The sequence below is a fragment of the Amblyomma americanum genome, chromosome 3, assembly GCF_052857255.1.
Source record: "Amblyomma americanum isolate KBUSLIRL-KWMA chromosome 3, ASM5285725v1, whole genome shotgun sequence".
Taxonomy (NCBI): domain Eukaryota; kingdom Metazoa; phylum Arthropoda; class Arachnida; order Ixodida; family Ixodidae; genus Amblyomma; species Amblyomma americanum.
This window is the reverse complement of record NC_135499.1, coordinates 124673964-124696210: the sequence shown is the minus strand read 5'-3', so window position 1 is coordinate 124696210 and position 22247 is coordinate 124673964.

The following is a 22247-nucleotide window of genomic DNA, read 5'->3' as shown; positions in this document are numbered from 1 at the left end:
ACAAGTCTCATTCGTGCTCCTCAATAAGAAACGTAAAAGCCAGGCTAGTCTAATACGGTATCTTCAACACAACGAGCTCTATTAATCTCTTGTTGCACAAGAAATAGTGACAAGACAAACGCACGAAATTGCGCCTTGGAGCTCCTGCAGTTCGACAGCAGCAGAGAATCTAGGTTACTTCACCGAGAAACAAAGACACAAAATTTTCCCATACAGAAACGCAGCGAGAAACCTATTTCCCTCTGTTTCAACGCGATAAATCTTCCTGGTGCGCTTTGTATCGGGTTACATAGAAACCGCTTCTTCTGATTCATTAATCTTTCCTAGACCGGCGGTGGTGCGAGGCACGTCTGTTTAATTTAGATCGGCTTTAGCTGCTGCTCGACGGCAACCTAAAGAATCTACTTGCATTCGTTCTAACTCAGAGCAAAATGGCGTCACGAACCCTTAGAGAGCAAATTGGCTAACTTGAGAATTTATTTTTAGTAATGAACAGAAACCTCATCACGCCATTTTTGGTTGAATGACCCTCGTGTTAAGGCATGAGGACAAAATAGATAATGCGGCATCTGACAGCGTCGCCTGACGCGAATCATTTAAACACAATCCGGAGATATTTTTGAGAACGTTAAGTCTTAATGACTGAGTGTTACTCTTTGCATGCTCTTCATTTCACAGATTTACGAGTACCCAGCCAGAGGCACATGCAGTCTTGATAGCAGCCGCTGAAGAGCCGGCTGTGCAGAATTTGCTCCCAGCACAACTTGCATGCAAAGCTAATGCTGTGTCACTATTAATATTACGTAGGTTTTGAATGAGACCGGTGAAACGTGATGAAGAAGTGCTGAACTTTGCAATCATTTTATCACTTCAAAGCATAAGCATCAGCTAAGATTGTACCTGTGCCTATTAGACAATCCGGCAGACTTTCCTGACTGAAATATGAGGCGTATTTAGTTTCCGCCTTAAAGTGCACAGCATAAAAAAAAAACACCGTGCTTTACGTGGTTGTCTGAATTGTTTAGGCTGGACAGCGAAAATAATAATAATTTGTGCAGCATATTAACGCACAAAAACACGATCCAGATATCTTTGAAAGGAACCTCATTAGATGTTTTTTTAAAATCTCTACGCCTGCTTAGTCGAAGAGTCTGATATACAAACAAGTGTGTCTTTAAAATCTTCGCTGAATACTTTGGTACTCTCTGCCCATTTGATGCTGTAGCGATTTGACTCCACAGTAATAACAAAAACATTTGATAGTAAAAACAGCCCACTCTGGTCCTCTCGCTGGGCTGGGTTCGAAGTATGGCGAAATACAACATATTTCTTCGGCTCTCCACTTTGTTCATCAGCCGGTCACGAGTTGTACACGCATCGTTGACTGCCTTCGTAGGATTGAAGCAATCCTACGAGAGTCTGGCAGCAGGTTTTGAAAGTAGTATTATTGCTTTTAGCCGCGACTGTATAATTAAGCATTGTATCTTAAGATTTTTTAGATGAGGATGAGGCAAAATAATAACTTTCAATATAATAATTTACGTTCGTTGTACGATTGACTATCTTTACTCGGGAATGCTATTACTTATTTATTAATTTCGATCTGGTTCTGAAGGCACTTCAGACCGGGCAACAAAACAGATAGACAGGTTTGTTTCTTTCAATCGAATATGTTGGGTTCGGTGCTTCAAATTATTGCAAACCGTAATTTATTGTTAAGTCAGATAGCTGAAGCCTTCTTTCCGTTTTACCGGTGGATTACTTTTATTCGAATTCGAAACTGCGTATTTCAGCTTTCTATAGAGTCACTCCTTGCCAAATAGATGCGTGCATCTGAACCTTTTGTAATGTGGAATTTGACACTAGGAATCCAATTCTAAAGCATAACGAGCTCTTCGGCTGCTACCACAGTAGCTCGTACTTTGTTCCCATGCGCTTGTCCTGCCTAGCTAGCGCCTTCGCACAGACTTTAATAGTTGGGAGTAAAGCACAGAAAGCATGAGTTCGAGGACTGGCAATAAAAGCGTTCCTTCACATGCGTTATGCTTTTGTCGTCCCCATTGAATTTCTCCTATTGTACAGCTTACACAGCTCCGGCGTTGAGCGATCTCTGCATTGTGGTCCCTTTGCTCTTCTGTATCGTATGATGTGCACATTCATGTGCTTGGCCGTTCATAGGTTATCTACGCTATTTTGCTGTTTATTTGGGTCAGTGTCCAGAAACCTCATAAATTACAAACAGCGGCTCTCGTCCACGCATTATTTTTGTCTCTGGCCTCATCGGTGCCGCAGGGTTTATTAGAGGCATTCTTGTGCACCTCAAAGCTGATAAAGAAAGCTCTATTTCTGAAGACTGTAAAGTTCTGCTGTTCAGCTATCGTTCTGTTCTGCAGGCTACGAATACTCTAGAGCAAGGGAATACCAAGGCAGCAAAAGTACTCTGAAGCGATAACACACAGAAATAAAGAATTGGTACCAGAGCATCTACCTTTTCTTGTCCGCGCAACGATGTTAGCACTGTTCAATGCTTACATTCTTTGCTTCCCGAGAATTTACAGAACGGCAGAAAAGCAATGAGAGTTCGCAGTCCTCACTACATATAAGGGGTCGTACTAGAACTTCGAGACAAGGGTTGTGTTGGTACTCGCAATGTGATTTTGTAAGCGCGCTTACATCTGCGACGTTTTGATTCTCACTTATAATAACCATCAACTTCCTCAATAGCCCAACGCTACCCGGATTACTTAGCTCTCCGAAGAACCTCCTTCACGAGCTGCCTACTCTCTGGTCTTGCAACGACTACAGTTTCGGGTAATTAAAGTTGTCTGCAGGAGTTTCACGGAAACGATTATTTACCCTTAAATCCACTACTACGCCGCTTGCCTTCAGAGCAACGTGACGCAAAGACGAAACGCAAAGCTCGCTCGAGATTGTTTGCTGACGCACGCGATATTGAGAAACTTTGCACAGAGTTTAAGGGGTGCAATCAGTGGGACGCTGGGGACGGCACTCATTTACGCGCTCCGAAATCCACCTCGGTGGCAGACTGCGTCTTCTCGAAATAAGGTCGGCTCAGAAGGTGTGTTTGAACAACCGTTGAGAGGACCCTTGTATGCTTAGCAGGTGGCGTGGCTACAATGCATGTGGTCCTGATTCGCGGCGCTGCTAAAAATAGGTAAAATATGCCCGGCTATTGGGAACGGCAGAGGATGTGAACCTGTGCACTGAGTAAGACCAGCCTATCTTTCTGCGCATATATTCAACAAGTTCAACATCTAAGCTCGTGGACTACGCCGTTTACGCTAATCCAAATAAACATTAAGATAACGTCACCATATTCAAAGACCAGCATGGATTTCAAAAAAGATATTCATGCGACACTCAACGTTTCGGGTTGTTCCACGACATTTCTTGATCAGCAGACGCCGGAATTCAAGTTGCTGCGCTGTTTCTCGATTTTCAAAACGCATTCAACCGGTTCCCCTATTATAGACTTTAGCTCTAACCCACCTGAACATTTGATCTGTGTTTATTGTTTCGGTGGAGGGTTTTCTTGCGCGTCAATTTCAGTTCACATATGCCATTAAATACAACTCCTCTTCCTCGCTTGTTTCGTCATGCGTTCCCCAAGGAAGAGTTCTGGGACCTTTTGGACCACCATCTACCAATTTCATAGGCACAGTTTCATAGGCTGAGAAATGTAGATTGTCATGAGGCCCCTTTTTTCGATGCCTTATACCAGCCTCACACAGCAGAAAATATTACTATGCCAACCTCATCCACTTTCTTTTTGGAGGTACATTAACCGTTCAATGAATACACTACCCCTACCCACGCTCTCCTTCGTGGAGTTCTTGGCTCGCCTGAGGCCAACTGCAAGAGCAGATTGGGCTCGTGCGGCAAGCCGATTACCAACTTCGCTGACACACAGCTGCTCAATAAAGTATAGTACCTCCCCGCTCACATGCACAGTTCGAAATGCAGTTGTACTAAGCCAAGGATACCTTCACAACCGGCACTGACGGAATGGTGGTAGCCAGTTTTTTTACGCTAATATTTGGAAAACTTTATTCCATCCGCGGGCACGTGACCAGCACAAGTTCGGCGTATTAATTAAAAACGCGTGCCATAAAAGTTCTAAATTGCTTAAAATTGAAACTTACGAAATATCTCACGTTTGTGAAGTGAAACATCTGCGCAATGCTTGTGGTTTGCATATGCCTCGGCCAAACGGTTCCCAGAGCCGAAGCACTCACCTAGAGGCATCGTTAGCACTTGGTTGCAGTTTTTCAAACGCAGCAATTATGGGCAAAAACGTTTTGGAGCTGGAAACCGTTTATGAGCCCAATTTTTTTTTTTCATTTATAGTAAGATTTCACGGTGGCAATCAATATATCCGCAGATCACCAGACGGGAGTCTTGCATGTTTTTTCTCTTGACGTTTTCGCTATCGCCAAAAGCGTTCCTCTTTGGAATTCTATGGCAGGCTTATCAGTTGGATGCATCCATGGAAACACTCTAAAAGAAAGATTTTAACGCATATAAGAAGAAAGGACCTTTACCTTCAATTGGTTAATAACAGTAACATGCAATTTTTCAATTTTCAATATATTTATCAGAGAATGTTGGACATTGTCATGCCGCGTGCCGTGTTTCGCTAAGGCAAGCTACAGATCTGCGATTGCGTACGGTTAAAGAATATGTTGAAGCCAAAAATATTTAATATTAGACCAATGCGGCTTGACCTAGCAATGCCATTTAAGTAACTGAAGGCTTGAGCAGACACAGCGCATGTCGCATTTGAATAAAACTTGCATAGAAAGCTCAAAGAATATTGGCGTGGTAATGTGCATTGCTCGGCGTTTTTTGCAGTCAGCTAGCTGTTTTTGGAAACTCTCGTTCGACACGGCTGGCATATAATGGAGTTGATACTCTACCTGCATTACCGGCTCCAGAGCTCAATATTATTTCTTTTTTAACCAGCAGCGAAATAGACTAGCGTACACCTCTGTGCTCAATGCACCTCTGCGATTTAGCGCTCTTCAATGTATTATTCGAAAAAATTGTTTTGCTCGACTGACCGAAATGTTCTTGTGTATCACGCCAACATGGAACATTACAGGGAGGAATGAATGGATAAATAATAAAAAAGCGGGAGGAAGAATAATTTATTTATTTACTACACACAAGCTCACTGTATTTTGTTTTTTTGAAGACCACAAAATGACAGTGCGTTTTCATGCTACTGTGCAGCAATGCATTCCAACGAATCCTCCTGAATCTCCTTCCAAATCAGCGGTCGCGTTCTTTCATCGAAATCACAGAGAGCAGGTGTTTATACGCAGTGTACAAACGAGGTGCTTCCAAGAACAGGCTGGCCTTAGAAAGTTCTGGAGAAATATATTAACGGCAGGAAACAATATTATATAGTGATAACAGAAATGACCAAGGGAAGAGCCCGCTGAACTGCAACGACACTGAGATGCTCAACTCTCATACATGCGGCACGCTCAACCCGTTGCATCATCGGGTGGGCACTCTGTGCGCAGAGCACAGTTCTATAGCTTTCGGCCGTAATGCAGGCTCTCAGTTCGAATTGTGCACACGGCTGGCGTTGAATGAAAGGCCCGGCAGGCGTCTTTAGGTTTCTGTGTTTTATTTTTATAACCTTGGCTTGCGCATCTGAAGTTCGTCGGCGCATGACTCCAATTTCTGAGAGTTCAAGCGAATGGTGCATATTCCTATCGGCGGAATATTTGTGCAAGTTTAGCGTCGCTTAAAAAAATGAGAAAAACGTTTTGTACGTGAAGCGGTAGACAGGCTCAAGAAGAGTTTTTCGCTTTCACTCGAGTTTGAACATGAAGAGGGCTGTTGAAACGAGTCGAGAAAGGGGCGTATGAAGTCGCAGTTCGTTTCTCTTTTTGATTGATTTGTAAAATATGCTCTGGACTTGAAAACAGAATGCAAAAATAGGAAGTATTGACATAAAAGATAATGGTATACCGCTGAAATAGTCTGAAACGAAAAGTAAGAAAATGTGTGGCCATGCAGCTCTAGGTGGCCCTTGCGTGCTAGGGAAACCCGATTACGTAAAAAAGGAGCATAAGTTAGGATATAAGCAGTTAATAGTGCAACGAAGGCAGTCTAGGCAACGGATTAATCTGTTGGCTGGACAATCAAAGTCGTAGTTCGAGCGCTACATTCTCAAATAGCCGGGTCCGGTAAATCAGTTTCTTCATAAAGATTTTTTCAGTTAAAAACTCTCGACGGCGCAATACAAATGCACCTCCTGCTCAGCGCACAGAGCCAGGCACGCACTACTGCAATTTCTTTGTAACTTACAAGAAAGATTACCTCCAGTTTACTGTTTTATTTGTGGGGCATATGTTAACGGCATATGCCGGTGATTTACAGGGCGATTACACTCACCTGCCCCTTCCCTTTAAAAAAAAAAGGCAAGAACACCCATGCGTGTTTTGGGTTTTATCTTTCCAAAGTATATAAAACAGCAGCCGCTTTCAGAAAGGACACCTTGCGCCAATAACGGTCGGATAGGAAGACCCTCCGCGACGAACAGCGGCAAACAGGGTACAGTACAATGTTCCGAGACAAGTTTTGGAACACGCCAATGAAAGGCACGCACAGTCACATGAAGCTGTGACCTTCATGATGCATCAATGTAGAGCATGTGCCTTCTCGTTTCCCTCCAGTCCCTCGTGGCATGGATTCCAGGTGACCTGGTGGTGCTTGGTGAGAGGTGTAGTGCCCTTGAGTCGGGTTATATTCTCGGGAAGTCGGCCTGTCGGGAAGTTCCGGCACGCTTGCTGCAAGTCTGTTATCACATGAGCGCTTTCGTTTTAGAACTCATAAAATGCTATGCAATGGCCACGGCGAGGGTCTCCACGGCCGCTGGTGTCTCAGTTCTTACAAAAGCAGTGAATAGAGTGGAGTAGCGGTGGTCGAATGCCAGCACTGCGTACTTATCATGGGGCAGGTATGCTGCGACGTCCACATAAACCACGTTCGTGGAAATGACTAGACGTCAGCGTAGGTAGGATACTCGCACTCGTCGTCTGCCTGCGTGAACGTCTTTAAGCTTATGTTTTGGTATCAGAGCCACGCTGACATACTTCCTGTGTTGGTTTTCTAGAGAGGACCGCGCATCAAGTGTGCTGATGTCATCCACTGTGCCTACTCGGCGCAGGAGAGCTCGTCCATCTAGGTTGCCCGAAGTTTAGATGCTTGAGATGCACGGATAGCGTCTGTTAGTTCCGTAATGGCGTTAAAAATTCCTACGACGGTCAGACGCTCCGTCGAGGTGTTTTAGGGAGGTTAAGTGCCATTTTATATACTCCCTTTTGATGCTGCGAACATGCTGCTCTTCTCCCTTTGTTAACGTGGGAAAAGGTAGCCCGTATGTAATTGGGCTAAGTATCAGTGCTTCCACGAGCCGAAAAGTTTCTTCTCGCATTCCATGGCGATGCTTGGTAATGCGGCAACCGAGCGGGGCCACACACCGTGCTCGCTTTTATCCCTCTACCTTCAAGGTATAACGAATACCTCGCGTTTCAGCGTCTTCAAAGGAGGCACTTCTCACACTTCATAGGAAATTAGACACCCAAGATGCCGTCTCTTGGCTGCAGCTACAAACGAACACATTTCGAAACCTCCGTACACTATATCTCATACATGCGACATTATACACTGCCGCATGTCTCTGGTGTCCGGCCCGCTCTACGCTCTAAAACATTTTCTGGGGATGTTTTACTGAACAAACTGCAGATGGAAGACACGTCTTTTGAGCGATGGGATGCGCTGATGACCAGCGAAAACCCGGAGGACGAATCGCCCCTCATCCAACAGGTCTGCAGGGCAGCTCAAGCCAGTGGTGCTTTGAAATAAGGACTCCACCCATAAGCTCGAACAACTCCACTTCTTCTCAATAAAGTTTTCCTCCTCATCCTCTTTCTCCAACCTTCATAAGTCAGTGTGTCAAACGACGCCACTCATTGTAAATAGGAGCTGTGTAACCGCTGCTATTCTGATCACGTGCGCTACACCTCCTCAGTTTCATCACGAACACCATGTTGCAACCTTGAGCGAACGCGAAGTTCTGCGCGAAACTGGGAACATATGCTACAGAGACGTCTGGCAAGATTAGGGAAGTTTACGGCGATGCTGCATTGAGACGAGCAAGGTGTTCTGAGTGTCACGCGCAGTTCAACACCTGCACAACATTGCTGGAAGACAACAAGAAGTTAGAAAAACTTTCACTGAGCTCAACCCCGTAAAAAGTCGAAACCGTTCGGCAAGTAGTGCCTGAAGATCGACGGAGAAAAATCTCAAACATTGCTGCCTTTGTCGCCGTGTAACAAGGAACAGTTTTTGTAGTCCCTATGGGTGATTTGAACATGCGACGTTGCTCCCAAGTTTTCTCCCGGCTGCTGACCCTGGAGCAAAGAGCGAAAAGAACTACGCGTCGAACTCTTCCAGGAACTCCGTCAGTGTTCTGGTGGTGACCCGTCATTGATACTGAGGACCATTACTGGAGAAGAAATTCTGGATTACGAGGACGACCCTGAGAAGAAAAAACAGCATTCACAGTGGAAGAGCACACAATTTCGGCGGCCGAAAAAGGCAATTAAGGCATGTCGGCAGCTGAATGAAGTGAATGGTCATTGTCTGTTTCGACATTCGCAGCATTGTGCATCAAGAATTCGTCCCCAGGGGCCAGAGTTTCAACTGAGAAGAGGGTTGTAGCGCCGAAAAAGACAACACATAGCAAGCGAGACGGGACAGGCGCATCCCGTCTCGCTCCTGTGCTGCTATGTAACATCTTTCTTGCAGAGATGTACAGGTCACTGGCGGATACTTTTGACGAAGCCAAAGTGCAGAAATATTTTAGATGTGTTGACGATTTTTTAATTATTTTAAAGAAACAGGTTTTCTCATCTTACCCACAAATAGTGGAAGAAGTTTTATCTAGTTTTAAACTACTTGGAAAAGGCTTGGATTTCACCCATGAGCTTGCCCAAGGCAACAAATTGCAGTTTTCAGACATTCATATCACCCTTGAAGACGAAAGCTTTTGCTGGATGTATCGCCCTCGCGCTCAAAGAGAGCTAATGCCCTATGATTCCTCCCATTCAAAGACAGTAAAGCGCGCCATTGCTCAGATGTGGCTGGAAATGTCGCTGATGAAATCATGTTGCCATAAAGCAGAGGAAAGCTTTCAAACCCAAATTCAGAAGTTGGAAAAAGCAGGCTTTCCAACCTCGATATTAATCGGAGTAGCTGAAGCCTCGCTGCAAGAATTGGAGAAAGAAAGTAGAAAAAAGGGCGGCCAAGACGAGGTCACCAAAAGCAAAAGTAGACCGATTGTCATCCCGTACACCCATAATGTAGCGCACAATTTGAAGCATGTGGCGACCAAATGTAAGGTGCCTGTGGTTTTTTCCGCCCCAAAGAAACTGGCTGGCTTGTGCGTAAAAACTGATCCCAACAAGGTAACCAAAACTGAATGTAAAAAGAGACGTGCAGCTCCGCTTGTTAAATGTGCCATGAGAGTCGTATACCAGATTCCTCTCACATGCGGAAAGAAGTACATTGGACAAACCGGCCGCTGTATTAACGACTGATTAGCGGAACATAATCGGGATTTACAAAATGGCACTGGTTCTCAACTGCCGCATCATTGTAAAGCCTGCGGAGAAGAAAGGAAGATTAAGTGTGTGGCAAGGCTGAAAGAAACAAAGGTTTTAAGCAGAAGTAAAGACCAGACAGCCCGTGAACTGTTGGAGGCCTTCTATATTAAAAGAAACTGTAGCGATTGTGTAAACGCCCCATCTATCTATATTTATAAAAATGAAACTGCTTTTTTTAGATACACGGATGTAAGATACGTCTGTGCCTCACCTATCTTTTATCCAATTTTTGTTTGTAAAACCCACGCGCGCATGTGTGATTTTTGCATCCCATCTTGATTTGTCCTCACATTCATTCGCACACGCGGTGAATAAACAGTTGGAAGTGGCGCCTGTCCCGTCTCGCTTCCTATGAGTTGTCTTTTTCGGCGCTACAACCCTCTTCTGGAAACATGCACTAACTAGCCCACCAACAAGTATTACTCGGTTTCGATTGAGAGTTCAGCTACCAGGTTTTAAAACGTCAGATGGTGGACATTCGCCAAAAGCTACCAGATCTGTGCCGCACGAAAAACCAGATGCTTCACGACGACAGTGCAGTCTGTGACCGAGCTTCCGCACACCTGAGTTCATTTAAAAAACAGCATTGTCTCATTTCCGCATCCACCCTAATTTCCAGATTTATCTCCTGCGAACCTGACCCCCTTGTCAAAGATAAAAATCTAGCTCAAAGATCCTTGTTTTGATACCACTGCGGAGATTAACGCGAATCGCAAAAGGCACTTGCAGCAATGCGAAAAGACTTCGAGGACACATCCCAACAATGGCAGAAACGCTGAAAGTGCTGTGTTGCTATACAAGGCGATCATTTTTTTTTTCGAACGTGAAAGTGTGTAATCGTAAATAAATAAAGGTCTTCCTTGAAGACAGAGATACTCTAAAAACCTTTGATACCGCCGCATACCACTCAGCAGATAAGCCCGCCACGGCTGGAAAGTATTTTTTGGATTAAGTTTCTGATCGTCGTTTAAAAAACTTTCGCCACAAAACATACCTTATTCTATTACAAAAAAAGGCCTGATTTTAACATTTCATGCCTGAATGTCCGAGATTAGACGCAAAACGTTCGGCACTTGCAAATGACTTTCTGTGCTGGCCTTGGCGTTTTGGGTCTGCAAAAAATTGCGCTTGTCAAAAACTAGCATAACTACACCACAAATTAGTATTAATTAGGAGACATACTACTAGTAGTGCTGTCTCCAAAACTAGAGCATTTCATAATTTTGCTACTCCTGGGTATCGTGGCAATGTGGGACAATCAAAAATAAAGCATTACTGCATTCACTTTGTGGCTGCTGAGAATGTTTTCCAGTCTTGGCCAATTGATTCCGCTCCCTGCTCTCGAGGCCTGGGACGGCACCCTCACGACCGACCTGGGAAGCGCTCAGGTGGTTTATCGGTGACGGTGAGGCTGAAGAAATGAAGCCTCGTCCAGTTCTGGTAAATTGTTTGGTTGCTTGGATGACCACGCCCAGCCTGCAACGAATCCAGTTCCGTTGCAACTGCAGGTGTAAGTGCAAGAATCTTCACTGACATCTTTATTACGGGAGAGGTTTCAAGGAAGGTTTCAACTCGCGCAGTGTGACGCGGTGCATCTGCAAAGGGGACATAGCCCTTCATACCATGACGCAAATCGTGTAGCCGCTGATCGCCTATTCTGCTATGCAGACGAGGAGATGAACATGTGTTTTGTCCAAATACAGTGGTATAGGGAGGCAAATACCGCACATCAGCCGGGAGCCGGGCCAGAATGTCGCGTAATTGGAGAAGCATAATGCTTTAGAATTTCTTTACTCATGATATGCACACTGCAGAAACGATCCGAGAAGTAACCTGAATACCACGATTAAGGAAACATTCGGGTGTGACGCGGACGAGTGATCGGCAGAATGCACGCACTGATACATGGAGCATAACTGATTTCATTAATTGGCAACGCAGAGCGGTGTTTCTTTTCCGACTTCCTGCTAAGGGGCGACATTTCAATCATTATGTTTATTACAGCCAAAACCACTCAACAAACCTCACGACGGGTGCCCGAATAATAACTGCCAGTGCATTGACTCCCCACCTCTTTATCATTTATCAGACGCAATATGCCAGCCACAGTGGCCAGTAGGAGATATACGCCCTGTGGCTTCTATACGTGCAATTCATTGGTGTGAGCATCCAACAGTTCATCGCGCAAGCACACTACACTGTCCCTCGTGTTCTATGCCGCAATAAAAATTCAGTGGCCTTCGTTCCACACAAGTCTACTGATAAGGAAAGGCAGTGTGGCACCATCTTCTGCAAGTGACGTTTCCTTCTCTGAAGCTTAGTCGAAGCAGTATTCATCTATATGTCAAACCAGCAGCAGCGGCTCTGTGCTTGGGGCGGTCGACCGCTGAGCCCGAGGATGGATGGATGGAAGGAACTTTAATAGACGAAAAAAAAAGAAATCTTCCAAGGTGGTCCCATCCTGGTAAAGGAGTCCACGGGCTTGAGCTACCTTGTCGCCCTTATCCAGAGCCACATGGCGACAATTAGAGATGGGCTGCTCTTGTTCACCTTACCGCCTGTCATGCTTTCACCAAGCTTCCTCCCTCATTTTAACACCTGTGGCTTTCACAAATATACACTTTTTCACTACCTGTGAGATGGCCTTCACCACAGGTAGTACCCCCATCTCCATCCCCAATTCTACTCATTCTTCCTGGGAGACTACTTTACGGACCGTTCAGCCCGCCGGCCGGAAATGACTGGTGGATCGGGCTTTATGTGAGTCCGAGGATGGGTGTTCAATTTGGAACACAGCGGCCGCATTTCTTTGGGGGCAAAATGAAAGGCGCAAGTGTACCCGTGTACGGGGTGATGAAAGTGCACTTAACCTATTGTGGAGGCTCATTGGTCAGAGCGCTAGCGGTTTGAGCCGGGGTACCGTGGTTCGAGCCCGACCGCGGTGGCCGCATTTCAATGGAGGGGAAAAGGAAAAGGCGCCTGTGTGTTGTACATCCGCCGTGGTGGCTCAGTGGTCAAGACGCTCGTCTACTCAGTCGGGGTACCCAGGGTCGAACCTGACCGCGGCGGACGCGTTTCGATGGAGGCGAAACGTAAAAGGTGGACGGGGTGATGAAAGTGCACTTAACCCATTGTGGAGGCTCATTGGTCAGAGCGCTAGCGGTTTGAGCGGGGGTACCAGGGTTCGAGCCCGACCGCGGTGGCCGCATTTCAATGGAGGGGAAAAGGAAAAGGCACCTGTGGGTTGTACATCCGCCGTGGTGGCTCAGTGGTCAAGACGCTCGTCTACTCAGTCGGGGTACCCAGGGTCGAACCTGACCGCGGCGGCCGCGTTTCGATGGAGGCGAAACGTAAAAGGTGGACGGGGTGATGAAAGTGCACTTAACCCATTGTGGAGGCTCATTGGTCAGAGCGCTAGCGGTTTGAGCGGGGGTACCAGGGTTCGAGCCCGACCGCGGTGGCCGCATTTCAATGGAGGGGAAAAGGAAAAGGTGTCTGTGTGTTGTACATCCGCCGTGGTGGCTCAGTGGTCAAGACGCTCGTCTACTCAGTCGGGGTACCCAGGGTCGAACCTGACCGCGGCGGCCGCGTTTCGATGGAGGCGAAACGTAAAAGGTGGACGGGGTGATGAAAGTGCACTTAACCCATTGTGGAGGCTCATTGGTCAGAGCGCTAGCGGTTTGAGCCGGGGTACCGTGGTTCGAGCCCGACCGCGGTGGCCGTATTTCAATGGAGGGGAAAAGGAAAAGGCGCCTGTGTGTTGTACATCCGCCGTGGTGGCTCAGTGGTCAAGACGCTCTTCTACTCAGTCGGGGTACCCAGGGTCGAACCTGACCGCGGCGGCCGCGTTTCGATGGAGGCGAAACGTAAAAGGTGGACGGGGTGATGAAAGTGCACTTAACCCATTGTGGAGGCTCATTGGTCAGAGCGCTAGCGGTTTGAGCGGGGGTACCAGGGTTCAAGCCCGACCGCGGTGGCCGCATTTCAATGGAGGGGAAAAGGAAAAGGTGTCTGTGTGATGTACATCCGCCGTGGTGGCTCAGTGGTCAAGACGCTCGTCTACTCAGTCGGGGTACCCAGGGTCGAACCTGACCGCGGCGGCCGCGTTTCGATGGAGGCGAATTGTAAAAGGTGCCTTGTGCTGTTCGATGTCAGTACATGTTAAAGATGCCAAGGTGGTCGAAATTATTCCGGAGCATTCCACTACGGCACCTCTTTCTTCCTTCCTTCTCTCAGTTCCTCCTTTATCCCTTTCCTTACAGTGCGGTTCGGGTGTGCACCAAAATATGTGAGACAGTTTCTGCGCCATATCCTCTCCCCAAAAAGCAATTTTTTTCTCTGTGCAGTACGATTCTAATGCACGTTCAAGATCCTTGAGTGGGCACGTACTACGCCACACATATGATTCAAAAAGGCGGTGCTGTGCCCTTCACTTCGTGCATCCTCGAACGCCATAAAATTTATAAAAAGAAATGGCGCAGTACTGCCTCACATATCGGCTTACACCCGTACCGCGCCGTAAGGGAAGGGATAAAGGAGGGACTGAAAGATGATAGGAAGAAGAGGCGCTGTAGTGGAGGGCTCCGAAAAAAATTTGACCATCTGGGGATCATTAACATGCACTGACATTGCACAGCACACGGGCGCTTTAGCGTTTTGCCTGCATCAAAACGCGGCCGCCGCGGTTGCGTGTTCTTCGGGAGTGGAGCTACATACACGCGAGTTCGCAGAGTTGAGGGTAGGTCTCGGTTGCCCTGGACGGCGCGTATGTCAGCCGGGGAGCCCACTCTTTCCAAGATTGCGCGTCCAGCGTTGGTGGTGAGGAGGCGTTCCTTTTGCGATGCTAGGACGGCTTCTCGAATTTCTTCTATTGTGTTGGTCACTAACCACACCTCTCTCAACAGAATTGGCAGGAATTTTGCGAGTCACTACGCGACACGCTGGGACCTCCCGCACCTGGGCGATCCTCCGCAGCCTCGTCGATCCGCAAACATCGCGGTCTGTCGCTAGCCGTACACTCACTCGAGAAAATCGCCCATCTGTACCCCGGAGACGGCGCGGCACTCCTCACCGCCCTCAAGACCAAATACATTGGCACCCCCCATCCTCCCAGCAAAATCACGTACACGGGAGGCCCAAATGAGAGGCTGGACGCCCCCATCACCACTGCCGAGGTTTACGCCGCGGCTCGATCTGCCACACACAACACGGCAGCTGGCGCGGACAAGATCACAAATGGGATGATTCGAAACGTGGGCAAGTCGCAGATCGAGGTCCTCACTACCTACATAAATGACACCCTATGGGAGGCGGGAGAACTCCCTGCAGAGTGGAAACACTCCGAAATCGTGACTATCCCAAAACCAGGCAAACCACCAAGCCTGCAAGCATTACGACCAATCTCCCTCGCCTCTTGCCTGGGCAAACTATACACGGGTTCGAAGCCGACCGCGGCGGCACCGTTTCTATGGAGGCGAAAAACGCATAGGCGTCCATGTGCTGTGCGATGTGAGTGCACGTTAAAGATCCCCAGGTGGTCTAAATTATTCCGGAGCCCTCCACTACGCGCCTTCTTCCTTTCTTCTTTCAGTCCCTCATTTATGCCTTCCCTTACGGTGCGGTTCAGCTGTCCGCCGATATGCGAGACAGAACCTGCGCTATTTGATTCCCCGGTAATAATAATAATAATAATAATAATAATAATAATAATAATAATAATAATAATAATAATAATAATAATAATATTATTATTATTATTATTATTATTATTATTATTATTATTATTATTATTATTATTATTATTATTATTATTATTATTATTATTATTATTATTATTATTATTATTAATATTTTTATTATTATTATTATTATTATTATTAGTTTTTGGTGAAAGGAAATGGCGCAGTATCTGTCTCATGTATCGTTGGACACCTGAACCGCGCCGTAAGGGACGGGATAAAGGAGGGAGTGAAAGAAGAAAGGAAGAAAGAGGTGCCGTAGTGGAGGGTCTGAAATAATTTCGACCGCCTGGGGATCTTTAACGTGCACTGACATCGCACAGCACACGGGCTCCTTAGCGCGCTGCCTCCAAAAAACGCAGCCGCCGCGGTAGGGTTCGAACCATAAATGTCCGGACTCCGTAGAGTATCTGTTACGGGTCCAGTTGGACTTATTTTTGGAAATGTGGCGGAGAGTCTGAAGGATGCTTCACTCCCGCCACCGGTGGGCCCGGTATTGCAATACTTCCGGGATCGGCCTTGTTTTTAGCGCGTCTTTACTATCCTGTCTTTCTATCCGATCTTTCAACTCTCCTGCTATCTGCACGTGGTAGCGACTGTGGCCCTTCTTGAGCCAGTGAGCAGGCCTGTGCACTTTCCTTTTCTTTCTTCCTGACAACTATCTATCTATCTATTCGAACCAGGGAACTCCGGATCAGTAGCCGAGCGCTCTAACCACTGAGCCGCCGCGGCGCGTCACGATACAAAGGGCCACCAAGATTTTAAAAAGTTAATGCGCCATTTCCTTTTCCCGACAACCACCATTAGCCTAAGCGATCAGCAACGGCTGATTGCGCGGGTCAGCAGTATGCTGACGCTATCATTTATTGGAATAATGATCCCTTCCACGAGGATCGGTCTTCAAGGCACCTTTCTAAAAAATGTTTTTTTTTTACAACCACCACCACCACCCGCAGATGAGGCGGATACTGAAATCAAGCCATTAGGCCTCCACTGCGGTTAAAGGGCATTTGGTCTCAAACGCTTCCATAGCCAGAAGGCATAGACATGCTAACCCCGGAAAGATCGTCCATAAGGAAGGAACCCTCACTGTGTAAATAGAGCACAGTGAAAGGAAGCGAATTCACAGCGGGCATCTCAGAAGTCTTTATCCCCTTCTGTGCAGCTCATTGATTGTAAAGTGGAAAGAAATGATTGAAAAAGGTTTACAGGGAGGCGTTTAGCCTTAAATGCTGTTTCTAGATAGACAAGTTCGTGACGTGCGCCTTCAATCTGCAGAATAGCACGAAAAGTACTAATTCCTCACAAAATGTACATTGAGTTCTAGATGACCGTATATTGGCCCATTGTAGATATTATAAATATGAGTTCCAGTTTTTGGTATTAGCCAGAAAAAAAAACGCTAAAATTACGCAGAATTAAGTTTTCCAAATTCGGCTTTTAATAAAGGGCCAGTAACCTTTTTGATCTGAATTGAACTGAATGCTTTTTTTTCTAGTGAAATACAAAAATTGGGCCTGTATGGTTCAAAATCCAAAGCTAGCTCGCTGTTGAGTACGAGTTATATTCAAAGTTGAAAGATAATTAAGGAAGCCAGTGCATGATGACACAGAGGTATTGTTGGATAAACAGAGCAGCTGTGTTAGTTGAGAATTTTTTGCCTTCCTCACAAGGTTCTGCAGACCGGAGAGCACTCCCTCCGGAGCGCCTGCTGTGCTAGCTGAGAACTGTTTGTTCACTATCATCATCTGTTTAGAGCAGTTGATTGGTTAAGTGGTATTATAAACTGTATCGAGGACACTGGTACAAAGCATGGTCGTCATAAAACGTACCATGTTCGGGCTGCAGCGGCAGTTGAGCCGTAGTTCTATCGCTGCCATCAACACGCATGCTACGTGATGCTCTGTTCTCTCTTTCAATCTAGTGGGACAACCCCAAAAAAATTCTCCTCCTATTTTTTTAGAAATTAACTTCAACTTGAGTTTTTTTATGCTGCAAGCCTCCCTTTACTTTTTTCAAGAAATCAAGTCTTTCTACTAGCTCAACTTCAAGTGGAAAATCACGAGTAAATTCAGTTAATTACTGGCAAATGAACTGTTCATGCTAACAAAAATTACAACACTTACTGTAAGTGACTTTTCACCACAGAGAATTGGCGTAATAAATCACGGAATGAAATCAGTAATTGATTCGTTAAAAATAATACTCGCCGAAAAATAACGAAATTACATTCAGAAATAAATATAGAAAAAATCCGCCTTTTAAAAAATACAAACAGAAAAGTGTAGCCTCTAATTATAACACATGAGTAAAAACGAGCTTTTTAAGCGCTTTAGTTAAGAATTCAAAATGTTTTCTACTCATATGATTACACAGGCAGCCACTGTGAGGCCGGGAAGTTTGCTCTTATTTAAATATCAGTCAGCCGGAAACCAAATACCTGCAGAGTAATATAATCTGAGTTAAATTCGATCCGCAATAATTTTCGTGCAGCTTAATATTCTTATGCAACGCGCACTAAAAAGCTGAGCACAACAGTTAGAGGGAAAACATGTTAGGCACAGCTAAGAGATAGTGATTTGAAGCATTATCAACAACTTACCACTAACACTACATAGTATAAGTTAATCGTGAGTGTTTAAGAATCAGCACTTAGGTTTGAAGCAGTTGACTGTATTGGAAAAGCATGTTCATGGTGTGCTGTAATGCCGAGGACACCACTTGTTCTGACTTGATGCTTCCAGAGTGCTGGCCGGGGGTATTTGCAGTAAGATTTTGTAGTTCAGGCACTGAATTTTATTTCACCGGAAGTTGCGCATGCGTTGTTGCTTTCATGGAAGCTTTAAAGCGTATCACTGCAGTATATGCGTTGTGCTTATGGAAGGTCAGAAGATGGGGCGGACAGTTTACCAAATTACTTTTCAACATAAGGAATGCCTTGATATTATCATGGTAAGGTTTTCGTACCGTATCGTACGTTGTTAACACTCAATTACCACTCAAAGTAGTAAATAAAAGACACAAAAAAGAATCAATTTCTCGTTAGCGGATGTTAAGTTTACATTGTTTAGCACGTACCAAATTAGCTCAATTCAGTCTCAAATGCCGCTGTGTATTGTCTCTCCATTTTGAACATGGTGGCCAATTTGTTATGGTAGCTCAGTACAATACACCAATACTAATTTATTTTCAAAAGGTTCTATTGTGCAGATCGAATTAAACATCAATTTAATCTCCATGTTTTCCGCGGATAGACAAAATGTCGAAGCGATTCGAATGAAGCAAACTGTTCGAACGCTTTCAACCACTCCTAAGCGCTTGCACTGACAAAGCATCTTAGCTTTACGTTAGTTCAAAGGCACTCTTTCCAATCTTGAAATTTGTCTTTTTACCACACCAAGGATTCCAAAAAGCATAACTTATCAAATCTGCACCTGCCCAATAATTTACATGGGAGTAATGCCGCCAAACATAAAACAATCATTCGAGGAAGATGCAAGGATTGCTTTCATCAAGCGGATTAGTTTTAAGCGGCGATTCGCTTGCATTAAGGAGTAGCGGCAAAATAACAGTGGTAGAGGCTGCCACCATTAGGACGCTAATCCTCGCATTAGTTTCAACATCGTGCTAAGCGCGCCCGAATCTTTGCGAACGCAGCAACTTTCCTGTTGCGTTCAGTCAAAAGCTACTTTCTCTTTTTGCTCGCTTTGATCGTTTCCAAGAGCCTGCTGGAAAAAGCGTAACAAGCACTTCTCATTATTCGAGCTTGTAGCATGCGATCATGTTTTCTGCTGATGGTTGAGGCTGACGGAGATTCAAAACGATAGAAAAGCTGATCGCAGCTTGCTCTGCCCTCACTCGTTGCTACCGAAGCAATTGTATGTCTCTCGCCTGAAAAAGAAGAAAAAACAAACGAAATTATATTTCGCGCCAGAATTCAGGTTCTCTATAAAATATTCCTTCCGCTGCTTTTTCTGTTCCGACTTATGCCGTTTCTTTGGAAGAGTTCGTCTTGCTAAGTCCCGGTGTGCAGCTCTTTCGTCGCAATTCGCAAGAGCCTGAACGCTATTGTGGTAGGTGCACTGCGTTGGGATTGAGTTGCAACGGAAATGGCGTGAAACCATATCATGTGCAGTCGCGCTTTCCATTTTTTCAGCTCTACTTAGTTTTGAAAGGACTAATGCAGCGCCTGCGCTCAGACAATCATGCTCATTTTTGCCTATTAGTCGCGGTCGTTTCTTGAGCCGCCTACTTTCTCTGTTCGTGCCGCTCGGATCCATTTTACACGCAGCACCAGAACACACTAATTTTTTTTTAATACAACACTAAATGTTTTTGCACAAGGGGCGCCACGCATCGGATATATTAAAAATATACGTGCGTCCGTTTCTATGTGCACCAGAAGTGCAAAAACACTGCGATGTTCAAAGTACATACTTTAGTTTGTATGCGCTGTGCTCTTTGTCGAAATACGCAAGAGTTTCTTGGATAAAGTGGAGCGCAAGGACTTCAGCTATGTTATGACACGAAGAAAACAGCATATCTTAGTCACTATTGTTCATTGATGATCGTTTTAAAAAGGGGGGGGGGGAACGATGATTTCCGCCGTGATTTAAGGTGGTACGTGGATGAAGTACTCCCGAAATAACAAAATTTATTGCACTACAAAATTGCATGAGTTTCATTTGTTTTTTTTTGTACAAACCTGATTTAAATAAAATTCGACGTCGATATGTGGTTTGTCATCAGGTGATGCCAACAAATGTTTATTGAATATGAAGATGACCGAAGCAGTCCAAAGCTCATAATGTGCCGTCCTAGAATCAGTATATGGTACATGGAACGTGGAGGTGCATTTGCCGCTGAATTGTCGTCGCCGGCTAGCGGTCCATAACGCTTCGTACCTAACCCTCAGAATAAGAAACTAAGCGGCCATTGCATTGGATGATGCTGTTCAGAGATTATCTGCATCCTGTTTAGAAGTAATTATTGCAGCTCAAACATTTGCAACTCAGTAAGTACTTTCCAGGTATACGGTACGCAAATCAACGACAACAGTCTATAACTAGGTACAACCAGCTACGCATGGCTGTGGTCGTCTAGATATATCTGGCCGCATCTAATATCTCAGACAAATGATACACTGCCGCTTTTCACAGCTCCGAACATCAACAAACAATACAAACAGTGGCAAGAATATCGGCGTTATTCACGCCTACCACCACGATTGAAACCGCAGATACACTGGACATATTTCTCATTTCAAGGAAGTTCCCAGAAGCCCCCTTTTCAGCATGCTGATAAGATATTACAATCGACTGTCGAGTTCAGCACCTCGATCGGAGTCTCTCGCAATCCAAAAAACAATCTCTAAAGGCGAGTTCAAAGAGCGGATTTGAACAAGCTTCTGGCCAGAGTGAGAAAAAAAAGTAAGCCTCGGGAAAAGAGAAAGAGAAGCATTTATTTTCCGACCCTAGACCGGGTCGCCGTCTCAACACGGATCATAACCCATATCGCCCAACATGTAGGGGATATAGGCAGCAAGCAGTAGCCACAGTATTCGGCGGAGTGCAACAGGAGGTTCGGCTCAGCTCTCCCAAGAATAAGGTACGTGGGTGGGAATGAATCTGCGTTGTAGGTATTGAGGTCATGTACAGGTCCAATGTGAGTGTGATGTCAGGGTAGGCGACATATACCTGACATTGGGATTGGCCAGAGCGCTTGAGTATGTGGTGGTTGTACAGGTCACATTGCACAGAATTAGTTTGTGCTTGTCTAATGAAATTAGACTATTGGAGAGTAATGGCGCGTTCACACTTGAACTTTCGGCGGCGAGAGCGAGCGGAATCCGCTGCCGCGGCGAAGATTCCGCCGAAATACCCAGCGGAAAGGCCGATCGGTCCAGGACCGAATTCTGCCGCCGGAGAAAAATCCGCCGAATCTCGTCAGCCAATAGGAAGGCGAGTACCCGCGGCGACAAACATAGCGGCACCCTTCGATGCAGGACGCCTCGCTTCGGACTGAATTCGTCGCTGTTACTGCCTTTTTTAGCGCGTTCACTGGTCATAAAAGAGCCAGCGGTCTTTTGCTTTGTCTTATCTCGCCCATAAGAAAACGTTTGAGCGATAAATTTGCTTTAATTTTTATTTGGGGTGACGATTCTTCCCCTTTTAGGCCTAAGAGGGGCGTCGGTTTGTTGACAACAATGATTCCTCTCCTAACCACCAGATGGCCCCACAAGGCGTTTAAAAAGTGAGAATGTTAGAAATGGCGTAACGTCCGAGAAAATAGCTGCATTTAGCGTACGCAAGCGTGCATACGGTTTTGGTATGTAGACAGCATCGATTAACCGCTTCCCACATCTGTGTACGCCGTGAGCAGACGACACACAGACGATTAGCGACGACGCGGTGGCCGTGAAGTGTGAACGAGACAGCATTTCGGCGGCCGCGGATTCCGCTCCCTCTAGCCTTCGAATGTCCAAGTGTGAACGCGCCATAAGATGTGAAAGAGTGGGAGGAAGGAGGCGGCGGGAGTGTCGTAGTCTCAGCCTTTCTCTTCGGTGTTTTCGGTGCACAGTCCGTTCATCCTTGGGGTTGTAGTCATTCGGCCAAGGGCCGCACATGTCGCGACCGAGGGCATGAGGTCGTTTGCTCCCTTCTATTCCCTGCTGACCGTGGACTCATTCCAGAAGGACATGCAGGTTTTGGTGCTGTTGAAGGTGAGTGTTTAGCTAGGCGTGGATATGTCCCGGGAGCATGCGGCTGACGAAGTTATGGTGGGTGTTCTGGCTGTTCATGCGCAC